Raw genomic sequence first — 11544 nt, 5'->3', positions numbered from 1 at the left:
AAGAACTTGGACCACATTAACCTAAGGATCCCCATCACTGGGCAGTGTCAGCCCAGCATTACCTTTTGCGTACAGCTTCAGGACAAGGTATCTGCAAGTGAATGCAAACCGAACACCTGCGAACTCGACCCTACAAACAATCTACTCTGCATGTTCCACTCTTCAGTTCCACCTCACCCCCCCCCCACCCTGACCCCATAACCAATATCCTGGCTGCAAGTTCCCCCCACGCCCCACTGTAGTGCAAGACAAGTCTTGATCTTTCCCAGCTCCTGCATACCCACACCCACAGACACACTCATAAGCTGCAACATCAACAAAGTCCTCAATGTCCTTGAACAATGCCTGAGGAGAGGAGGACCAGGCAACACATTTACAAATGCTAATATGGGCAATATTGCATTTGCTGACTCATTACATCAAAGTCAATTAGCAGAATGACCACTGCAATTTCCTCACCCTTCCCCATTTTATGCCTTTAAGATGTGCTAGAATTTGGCAAGGTTGGAATCCTTCCTCAGGAACCCCTGATCAGCTGGATGACAGAAATTTCAGCAAATCAGGTGCACCTGGGTGTATGCTTGTAAAGAAATCATTTCACCTTAATAAAAACTTGTTACACCCTGATGATCCAGCATACTTGGACTAACTCAAGGAAATTTTCATTTTATCCTGTAGAAAATCTCTTCTTTTTTGTAAACAATTGCCTTGCAAACATAGAATATTGCTTTCTTTGTTATTCTCCTGAGACATGTGGGGACTATTGTTCCACAGGAACAGGCAAGCATATGCTTCTTTATCCATGTGAGTGAATGAGTCTCGATGGTTGATTGCCAAAAGTTCCATACAGTCATTGGTGGATAACAACTTACATCTTCACTTCCAGTGTCAACATAGATCCACTTTCCATCTGAAGTCAGATACAGGAATCTCAGCTATATTATATTCCTGTTGTCACTCCCATCCAACCCCCACCCCTCAGAATAGGAGAAGACTGAGACTACTTTTATAACGTCAAAACAATTTTTTTCTGATGTAATGATCCAACTTCAAAAAGTCATTTTTACCTTGCTTATAAAGCAAATGACAAAGCTTATTCTTATTTAGAAACATATGCCTAAAGAGTTTATTTAAAAGTCAAAAGAATTTAATTCATGCTAAAATATCCACATTATTATTATTATTACTATAGTAATTTGGACCTTAATGATGTCGTATAATACTCTGATCTAGGAAATACATATATTTTTCATATCTTTGTAAACAGCCACAATGAATATTTTTCAGTCATTTATGTTGCAAACACATATGTAGTGAATAACAGTTTTTTCTTTTTTTAAATAAAATGCTTCCCATTTCCTTCATAACTTGGACTTGCATCCTGAGAAAGTGTGGAATATCTTGGTCAGCCATTTCAGAAGGCTATTATGATGCTTTCTCATGGGCATTTTGTTCAGATTGCTCCTCCTCTTCAGAGCTACTTTCTACATCACTTCTCTCATCTTTAGATACCTGACCATAAAGAAAATCACATTTTAGATTTCAACCAAAAGGCTTTCATGAATGTTTTTCTGGTGATTTAGACATGAGTGCTTTAAAATAAATGATTTATCACTTAACTATGTTATAGATATTCTTAAGTACCTTCATGGATCTTTATATACTGTTGTTATACTTTTGCGGTAGACCTTGAATGCATCAAGGAAAAGTGGTAGTGACACATTGCCACCATGAGCAGGTAAGTAGCAAACAAATCAAATAGGAATGCTCTGTTGCAAGGTTAAAAATAAATAAGGAGAATGGAAATAGGACTGATGGGATTGCTCTGTAGTGAGCTGGCAGGGATCTGTGAGCTTAACAGCCTCCTGTGTTATAATAAGCAACCACAGAGATACCATAGGACCAATGAGCAAGGAGCTGAAAGATATTGACACATTCAAGGGCTTTGTACAGGAAGCATGAGGTTAGAGCTGGAGAGAATCTGCCCAGGCTTTGAAAATTAAAAATATATATGGATGCTGGAAATCAGAAAAACAGAAAATGATTAAAACACTGCACTGGTTCTTGGAGATAAGAAGTATGAGGGAGGAAATTATTTAAACATATTAAGATCTTAAAGGGGCTTGATAAGGTAAATGTTGAGATGTTTTCAAAGTTCAAAGTAAATTTATTATCAAAGTACATATGTCACCATATACTACCCTGAGATTCATTTTCTTGCAGGCATTCATCATAAATAAAAAGAAACACAATAGAATCAGTGTAAAACCACACACCACAGAGTCGGTCAAACAATCAAGGTGTAAAAGACAACAATGTGCAAATACAAAGCGAGAAGAAAATAATAATGAAAAATAAATAAGCAATAAATAACAAGAAAATGAGTTGTAGAGTCCTTAAAAGTGAGTCCACACTGTAGGTTGTGGAATCAGTTAAGTGTTGGGGTGATTGAAGTTATCCCCTCTGGTTTAGGAGCCCGATGGGTGAGGGGTAATAACTGTTCCTGAGCCTGATGGTGTGGGACTTGAAGCTCCTGCATCTCCTTCCCAATGGCAGCAATGAGAAGAAAGCATGGCCTGGATGGTGGGGGCCCTTGATAATGGATACTGCTTTCCTGTGACAGCACTCTGTGTAGGTGTGCTCAATGGTGGGAAGGGCTTCATCTGTGATGGACTGGGCCGTATCCACTGTTTATTGAAGTTTTCTTTTCCATTCAAGAACATTAGTATTCCCATTCCAGGTCGTAACGCAACCAGTTAGTTGTATTCACGAGTCACAAACAAGGAAACATAGCTACAAAATAAGGGCTGGTCATTTACTAGTGAAGAATTAGAAATTTATTCTCTCAGAGGTGATGAACCATAGAGCATACAGCACAGAAACAGGCCCTTGTCTATGCCAAACTGCTTTTCTGCCTAGTCCCATCAACCTGAACCTAGACCATAGTCCTCCTTAACCTCTGCTCTCAATGTACATATCTAAACTTCTCTTATATGTTGAAATCAAACCTGCATCTACCAGTTCCTCCAGCAGCTCGTTCCACACTCACACCATCCTCTGAGAGAAGAGGTTCCCCTTAAATATTTCACCTTTCATCCTTAACCTATGACCTCTAGTTCTAGTTTCTCCCAACCTTTGTGGAAAAAGCCTGCTTGCATTAACCCTGACTATACCCTTCATAGTTTTGTATACCTCTATTAAGTTTCTCCATGTTCTCTTGTGCTTGAATCTCTGGAATTCTCTGACCCAGAGGTAGGTGGAAGCCAGGTCATTAGATAGATTTAAGATGGAGATAAATAAATATTTGAAAGATTGAAGTCAGAGATATAATGAAATGGCACAGAGATTTAGGCCAGCATAGATCAGTCATGATCACATTGAATAGCAGGGCAGACTTGAGGGCCCTGATGGCCTACTCTGCCTTTATTTTCCTGTGTTCTTGTCTTCTTATGGCAACATCTATAGAAAGGGATGTTCCATTCCAGGTCACCACATCAAAACCATTCTGATGCAAGCTTCTGGATGTCTTGGAGCAGACTCGATAGGCCAAATGGTTTAACACTGCCCCTATGTCTTATGGTAGTGCTAACTGCTTTACATTGCATAGATGCTGCCTGACATGCTGAGTGCCTCCAGAAATTTGGTTTTATTTCAGAATCTAAAGATTCTGAATTAAGATAGGTTGTCTGTTAATTAAGAAGCTGAGGACTCTTGTTACCTTCAACTTCCTGTGGACAGTTATGATGGAGAAAGATGAATCACTATGTCAAATGACATTGGATCTGAAACTGGAATGAAGGACTCACTGATAATGTGTTAAAAACCTCAACTATATTGTCTTCTGAAATGATTGAGAACTACTGGCAGAACAGTGGGTTTGCGATGACCCTCCAACAGCTCCAAAGATGAGGTTGAAGCATTGGCCAGGAAGAGCAAAGGGTATCATTTTTAAATCCAGAGAGAAGAATAAATACTAAGTCTTCCCCAATACAGATACACCTTTCCATTATCAGTGGATGTGTTTACTCTGCTTTACAAATGTACAATGACAACTCAGTGTAATGAAGTTCATGTTTGATTTTTCATTTTCACATCTGTCCATAAAGGTAATCCACTAAAAATTATAAACTCATCAGTATCCAGGGAAGATAAGTTACCTTTCCTTTATGAAATGCTTTAAGCACCATACGGATGATTAGGTATGACCAGTAGATGTGCATAATCAGCAGTATGATAAGAAGAAGATTTATAAAGCCCCAGATTTTAAATGGTCCAATGATCTCCCAGCTTTCAAAAAATACAGATCTGATGCTCCTGTAAAATAAAATGTACCTTTAATTTTGAAATAGTTCAGATATGCAAGAAAAAATTAAATCAAAATTAGACAATGGGTGGATTTTGATTCCTACTAATCTACCTGAAAAGATCTTTTATCTATTTCATAAATTTATTGAAATCTGTGAAATGACAATCAGACACATTCCGTAAAGTTAGGGAAATCTACCCTTCCAGGTTACCGCACATACAGTGACAACAATTTATGCCAATTATTTGCTTCTCCCTATTAGTTAACTAAAATGAGCATGGGTAAAATGCCATTTCCAATCAAAATGAGAGTCCCATCCCTGAATGAGGCACAGTGACAATTTAAAAATAGAACAGGGGACACAGCCTCAGAATACAAGGACATCCCTTTAGAACAGTAGCCAGAGAGTGGTGAATATGGGAATGCATTGCCAAAGACAGCTATGGACACCAAGTCACTGGGTATATTTAAAGCAGTTTGAGAAATGGCACAGCAGACTCGATGGGCTGAATGACCTAATTCTGCTCCTATGTCTTAAAGTATTACATAAAATTATTTAAAATAACTTTAATGCATGCTATATTTTTGCTACAATTAAAGCTGTGGCAGAAATCATTGGGTTCTTGAGATTAAGGGGTATTTTCAGTTCCTAAAGAATGCTTATGCTCTTAAAGTGGAAGGACAGATTCTCATCATTCCCCTTTCACCTCAATTGCTGACAACATGGAAAAAAGGGTCACAGGCATTCTTGCGACAGTTGTTCACAGGCATGTAACCTAAGGAATGACATTAATACGAACTCATTAAATAGAGCAGCTCAATAGTATCATGCCTCAGAACGAGTGAAATACACAGCTAATATGATACATGAGTTGTTTTTCAGGGATGAGATCTTGTGAATTTCATTATGAACAAAATATGTATGTTACAAGCTACCCCTAAATTTGTGGAAAATTTTGAAATTCATTTACTTTTCTCATTGAGAATAATTGATGTCATTCCATTTGTGAGCAACTTGGGGTGGCTATTTAGATCAATGTGAGAACTACAGACTCTTCCACTGACAGATAGGTAATAGCCAAGAGGACAGGTGAATGGGGAGCTTGAGAGGTAGTCCACTCCTGCCATTCATACAGAGCTTCTGGGTGCTCTTAATGTAAAGCATCTAAATTGTCATATCATCTCGAATGCTCTTTCCAGAACGAGGGGTCACAGTTTGAGGATAAAGGGGAAGCCTTTTAGGACCGAGATTAGGAAAAACTCCTTCACACAGAGAGTGGTGAATCCGTGGAATTCTCTGCCACAGGAAACGGTTGAGGCCAGTTCATTGGCTATATTTAAGAGGGAGTTAGATATGGCCCTTGTGGCTAAAGGGATCAGGGGGTATGGAGGGAAGGCTGGTACAGGGTTCTGAGTTGGATGATCAGCCATGATCATACTGAGTGGCGGTGCAGGCTCGAAGGGCCAAATGGCCTACTCCTGCACCTATTTTCTATGTTTCTATGTTTCTTCACTTTGAGCAGTTGTGGCTCAGAAGCACCCAGGAAGCAGTGGAGACACTACACTTTTTCAGGGTAACCATGTTCTCTTTCCTCCTGGTCATCTCTTCTCATGACAGAGCTCAGAATGGAATGACTGTTTATTTCGACTCAGTGGATGACAGAACTCCTAAACCTCTTTCACTTTATTATTTTGGGAAAAAAGGCACCATTGAGCACTCTCCCTCCTACTTCTGACTGATATGTAATCCTCTGTGACTGGCTTAGTTATTAAAGGAGATAACTATCTCTTATAATCATCTTTAATGAAACTTTAATTATGATCTAAAACATGTGAAGAAACATGTTCCAGTACAAGTCACACATTTTTATTATGCTATTCCCAACCTAATTTACTTGGATTAACCTGACAAATAATATCTGAATTGTAATATGATGTAATTAAAAAGTGGACATGCCCAAATTATTTACGAATTTCAACTTCACTGAAGCAAATTTTGCAAACTAATTAAAATATTTTTTCCATTTCAGGTAGCATTCAAATATTTTATTTCAAAAAATTTATTCATAAGGTTTGCAGAAATGTGCTTCAGTAATTGTCACGTTCACAAAGTCCAAAAGAGACCACCTTAGTCAACCAATAATAAACTTTGGCTCTAATATTAGTCTGCGGATGCTACTAAATTTATCTTAACCTGTGTCTTTGACATTGCTCTCTCAAGCATTATTTATACAAAGTGCAATGAGCGAAACATCTTTTGTATTAATCCATCTTACTTTCAACTGCAAAAACTGAACGTTTAAAGTAAATATTGTGTTATGAACATCTCAAATTTAATCCAATTACATGCAATGAAGATCTGTTACAATAGAAATATATCCTGTTCAAATGCAATAAATTGCCCTTGTTCACGTGTACCAGGTTCAATAGTACAAAATTTCAGAAGCTGCATAACTGTTAGAATGACACTTTTCACATATGATAACTTTCTATCTCATTGCCTTATGTGGTCTTTTATGCCAGTTCTGCAGCTGTTTCGTCTGCAGAACTGGCATAGAACTTGAGCTATAGAAAATGGACTGTCCCAACTTTTCATTGAGTATGTGCTGAAGTAGCTAATTTCAGCCTTAGCTGGTGTGGGAAAAAGTAAGCACTTTGCTTTGAGTTTTGATCACTGAAAATTCAATGTATCCCTGTACCGAGTGAGGTAAGAATTAGGCCCAATTTGACGTCATGGTCAAATAACCTAACAAGATTCCAACTCACACGTGAAAGCTGAACAGTAGCAAGGGTCTATGAAACCATATGGAAAGCATGCTCGAAAGAGGAAGCTAAGAATGAAAATTACATGGTCAGGAAAAAATGACATCCTGTATAAATTAATGATCTTACTTCCCTATAAGTAATATAAATTCAGCTGTGAAAAAGTTAAGAGGATATTACTCACGTGATTGGATATATTACCAGACGGGTCACAATGAAGACCACAGCGAACATCAAGAAGATAATGTTGCAGAGTTTTTGCCATTTAGCATAGTTTGCCATTTTAGCAAGCTAGATTTAAAGGAAAATATAATTGGTATCATGAACCTATCAACAGATTTGAAAGAAACATGTCCATATCCAAGTGCAAACGCATACAATTAGTAAGAATTAGTTATCCTTGGAATAAATCATTCAAATCATAGTCTGAGATGAATGATTCTGATTGCCATATTACAGGAAGCATATCATTGCATTGGAGACAAGTTTCACAAGAATGTTGCTTCAGAAGGAGAGACTGGATAGGTTTGATTTAATTTCCAAGGGATTGATGAGGAACTGCTGGAGATAAACAAAATTATGAAGAGAATAGATATAATAAGAAACTTCTCTCCACAGCAAAGATATCTAAAGTTAGAGGGCATTAATTTAGGGTGAGCAATAAGAGGCTTAGAAAAGAATCAAGTTAGAACTTTTTGGTTGGAATCTGAATGCACTGCCTGAGTTGGTGGTGGATGCAGGTTTTCTCACAGTATTTAAAATATAACCAGACAAGGCTTGAACTACTAAAGCATGCAAGAGTATGGACTAAGTGCAGGTAAATGGTTGAAGAATAGATGACTGCTTAGTCGGTATGCACTTGGTGGACTGAAGGGACCATATACATGCTCTATGACTCTATAATGCATGGCCTTTCAGTAACCAGGTGCTTTTTGGACAGATGACATTCCTCATGTACTTAAACCTAGGGTGCAACAAAGATTCTGATGGAGCGGCTTTCAGTTTTGTCCATTTATGGTGACAGAACTCAACACTACAGCCTGCTTTTACCTTAACTGTTTGTGAGGCAGCTAATTTCATTTCATTATGTAAATAATTGTCTTATGGAGGAACAAGGGAGAGAAAGATGATAGAGCTTAGGAAGTAAATTCTAAAGCTCAGGTATTTGGCTGTTTACAGTGTTGTAATTAAATTCAAGGACGATCAACAAGCCAGCTTTTGAAACTGCTATAGAACTGATTGCCATCTGGTAAGGTTTGTTATGAAAATTAACTAGCGTTACTACTGTATCTCAAATAGGACACTGTTTTCCCCATTAACAATATCTTCAGATTCAGCATTCAATCAAAGCCAAAGATCGAAGTGTCCTGAAGATAAATTGGCCAAAAGCATCCAACAATTACAGTAATCCTTTTTTTTAAAGATCCTTTTAAAGTGTTGGATAAGGAAGTATCCATTGGTCAAGAAACTAGCTGGTTTGCCTGGAATAAAGCGACATTCACACAAGGCTAATTAATTAGGAAGAATATCAGATAAAACAACAGATCAAAATAAATTTATCAAGCATTGAAGAATAAAATATTTAAATACTTCCTATAATGAAAAATCTACCAAAGACACAAGATCAAGACTGAAATTCAACAAGAAAAATGTAATTGATCCACTCGTAGAAGGATAATAGAAAAAATAAGTATAAAACTAAGAGGAAAATTAGAAAATCTAACAGAATATGAAAAGATGGACAATCCACAAAAAATACCAAGTGCTTTTATGAACTGATAAATAAACAATGTGAAAGAGGAACAGACCCTAATGAAAGGGTCCTAATCTATTTGTGTCATGGAATGTCAGAAATATTTAACCAGCATTTTGTCCTGCTCCTTAGCTTTTACCACTCCTTTTGAGAAAGGAAAATCAATTGGAAGTTCAAGTATCTGAGAACAGGTAGAAACTATAAATGCACATAAATATTTAAGCAATCCAAGCTTAAGCAAGATGCATTGTAAAATATTGAGGAAGACTGAGGAATATGGCAGCAGAATCAGCTAAGCATTTTTCACTAATGTTTATAAAATAGAAATCAAAATTTTTGGACAGCGGCAAATAATACATCTACGTTCACAAAAAATGATAGAGACCAGACAGAAAATTATAAAAGTTATGCTAACTACAGGTGTGTGTGGTAATCTTCAAGGGCAGATCTTTACTTTGTACAGAAGTGCAAAATGATTTATAGCACGTTCATGGCCTATTTATATCTTCCACAGTTCAACAGAGAAGCAATTAGGTAATCTGGTTTGCAATCACCCTATCTATATTAAAGCCTCTGCTGGAGGAACTCAGTGGGTTGAGCAATGTATGATGCAGAGTCACAGCCCTTTGCCCCACAACAGATGCTGCTCGACCAGTTGAATTCTTCCAACAAAGTCATTTTTGGCTTCAAATTTCAGCATCTGCTGGCTCTTGTTTCTCCACCCTATCTGTAGCTTTGCTTGAAGACCAGATTAATACTACTGCTCATAATATGGGATGAAAGTGATGAAGATTTATATGACATCTGGGGAAAGTCAAGAATGGGGACATAGCAAGTGTCCAATGTATTAATTTGCCCCAACAAGAATCTAAACCATCAGCTCTGTGAGCTCTGCTGCTCCACGACCCCATGGTCACCAAGCCTCACTACCACAGCCACATGTCTTTCCTGGATATTTGTCTCTACTGCCATGTTGTCCCACTCGGCTTCCAGCTCCATTTCCAGCAAGGATCCAAGGTATTTTCCTATCAAATTCCAAAAACTTCAGCCCTTTATCACCTTTTGTCTATTAAATCCCAGCTTCTGATTCCCACTCTCACCTCCTTCCTCCCCCCCCCCATCAGTCTATCACCCCTCCCCACTTCCCTCACTTGAATCCAGCTGCCAGTTCTTGCTCCATGCCTCCCTTCCACCTTTTCATACTGGCTATCTCCCCTCTATCTTCTACCTTTCAGTTCAGATGAAGGGTCTCAACCTGAAATATTGATTGTCCATTCCCCTCCATAGATGCTGCCTGACCCACCGAGTTCCTCCAGCACTATGTGTGCAGTTACAGTCACCAATGGTCTGTAAAAACAAAATCTTTATAAGATACCTCAGCTGAACCATAAACACAAGAGAATTTGCAGATGCTAGAAATCCAGGGCAACACACACAAAATGCTGGTGTGAACAGCAGAATATTGAAAAAAATCCTGTAGGTTTTAGTATGATGCCTATAAAATAGCCAAACATCAGGAATGGATATTATATTTTATTTTCCTTCTTTCAATTATTTAATATGATTGTATACAAAGTCCACTGTTACAGGAGAGTTTGGCCCACTGGGCCTGTTCTGCCCCGTGCTTTTCTATCATTTAACCTGACCTGCAACATGCCCCATTCACAAGGTGTCCCTTATTAGCTGGTAACTATAGAGGGTAAATAGAAAAGCCTATAATAGGTTAAATGAAAGGACTGAACATAAATACTTTTTTCTCCACAACTTCTTTTAGAATATATTTTGCTTCACTACAGCTGGCTTTCTGACAGGATTGTTACTGTTTAACAAAGTTGGTTAGATAAGAATCTGAAAAGAGATGGACAACAGAGAGAAGGGTTAGGGTATCCATTTAAATATGAAATAAAGAAACAAGTGTAGGAGTCGATGATCTCTTCTATAACACTACTTCTATTTTTTTTTAAGTATCTTAAAAGGATGTATCATCTTCATTTTGGTTGAATGATAACAACACCGAGAACAAGTTAAAGTAATTTAACAATTCAGATGGATGTAGTGTGTCTGCTATTTTAAACAATGGTTTTGAAGAACTGCTTTCATCACTCTTTTAAACTGTAAGTGATATATATAAATGTGGATGTAATGTACACCCCTGTGGGAGTATCTGTAGAGCATTAACGGAAAAGAAGCTGAGGGGAAATGATATTAACTGAATACAAAATCTGGCTAGTTGATGCCCATTCTTACACTTACCTCTAGAAAAATGTCAGCAGCATCATGCAAGAGGAGGATAATTGTTCCTACACGTGTCATGTTAGCAATGTAGGCAGTTGTCAGCAGCAGAATGGTGACATTATGATGGATGCACATAACAAAAAAATCCTAAAAAGCAGCAAGAGAAAGTTACCCCAGATTATTTGGATCTTAGATCGCTTTAATTTGCTTTTGTGAAGATCTTGAGTTTGATACCATTTCTACAGCTCTTGGCTCAGATTGATATGAGCGACAAAATGAAAGCTGAATTGCAGCATATAAGTTGCCTGTCTAGTGAGGTACTGAAGGAATGCAGGATCCACTGAAAATTTCCTTAAAATTCCACTAAAACTTTAAACAGTTAAAGCAAATCTATTCACTCTATTGATACTATTCATTTAACTACACTATCTGATCCACAGTATACAATATATCATAAAGTAAGTAAAGGCATCCGTTAGTCTTGCGA

At 37.7% G+C, this 11544-nt stretch overlaps 1 pseudogene; it reads right to left on the bottom strand.

Moving 5' to 3' along the window:
• Positions 1-1108: 1108 nt before the first annotated feature.
• The window catches only part of LOC140191862 (ceramide synthase 6-like), a 29563-nt pseudogene continuing 19127 nt past the window's right edge, over positions 1109-11544 (bottom strand).

Source organism: Mobula birostris, chromosome X (assembly GCF_030028105.1).
Source record: "Mobula birostris isolate sMobBir1 chromosome X, sMobBir1.hap1, whole genome shotgun sequence".
NCBI lineage: Eukaryota > Metazoa > Chordata > Chondrichthyes > Myliobatiformes > Myliobatidae > Mobula > Mobula birostris.
The sequence above is the reverse complement of the archived record's forward strand: the minus strand, read 5'-3'. Positions and strand labels throughout refer to the sequence as shown.